Raw genomic sequence first — 1,222 nt, forward strand, 5'->3', positions numbered from 1 at the left:
CACCATTGCTTGGAGGAGACATTGTGGGACCTGTATGAGTGCTGGTGCAGCATTCACGAGGTGTCATGCGACCCCGCCGACAAGTTGAGGCGGTTCACCGTCTTCAACACTCGCCATGGTGTTATGGTTCTGCGAGTCGCCACCACTCCTGCGTAAGTTCTTTCACATATTATTACTTTCATCGTAGCAATTCGGGTCTACTATCTCATCATAAATCGATAGAGAAAGTGAAAACTCTATATTGCTTGTTTCGCTAGCTATATTATAATGACGACCAAAACTAAAATCAATCCGAAATAGGTGAAAAAAGTAAAATCATATAAATTGTAGTATCATAACCTAACGAAAAAAATTAGTTAGATTGGAAAGATATGTATTGAATGATGGTTAATAGGCTCCCCTCACCTTCGATATGCAATGGAATAGTTTGATTGCAAGGTTTTATAGATTCAACTGAGAGCTATTCTGGAATCAAACTCCTACTAATATCACATTTTGCATTTTCTACTGAAGTCCGCCATCGTCCTTCCTTTCTCCCATAAGACATGTTACCATTTTCTACCAAATAACATTCTTTTGTTAGTATCGCTTTATAATATTATAATTTTTCTAACTCGCTTTTATTTATTTTTCTTTTGGTTGTAGCCCTGGGAAGGGGAGCCTTGGCGCAGTGGTAAAGCTGCTGCCTTGTGACCATGAGGTCATGGGTTCAAGTCCTGGAAACAGCCTCTTACAGAAATGTAAGGAAAGGCTGCGTACTATAGACCCAAAGTGGTCGGACCCTTCCCTGGACCCTGCGCAAGCGGGAGCTACATGCACCAGGTTGCCCTTTTTGTAGCCCTCAAGAAGTGGTGAAGTTTAATATCTATCCGATCGTACACAATGTTCACGTCGACTTTGCGTGCCAAGCTATTGGGCCCAAATCCGGGGAAGGTCAAACGGTGACTCGTGCTTCTCGTCAGGCAGACCAAGGACAACAGGCCTCGGCGGGGCTGCCCCCCAAGGATTCCGCCCGCAACGACAATGTGTACGTCTTCGCCTTCACCAACTTCGAAAGGAAGTTGTTCAAACTGACAGATGAAAGAACTAAAGTCCGTCCGGACGCCACACTGGTAGGACTCAACGGTAATTATAACACCTTGGTTGGTGGTGCCACAAACCTACCGCAACTGAAGCTCGGTAAGTTTGGCGTGGCAGAGGCGGCGGTGGCACTGTGAGAGCA

The sequence above is a fragment of the Triticum dicoccoides genome, chromosome 4A (genome assembly GCF_002162155.2).
Source record: "Triticum dicoccoides isolate Atlit2015 ecotype Zavitan chromosome 4A, WEW_v2.0, whole genome shotgun sequence".
Classification (NCBI taxonomy): Eukaryota; Viridiplantae; Streptophyta; class Magnoliopsida; order Poales; family Poaceae; genus Triticum; species Triticum dicoccoides.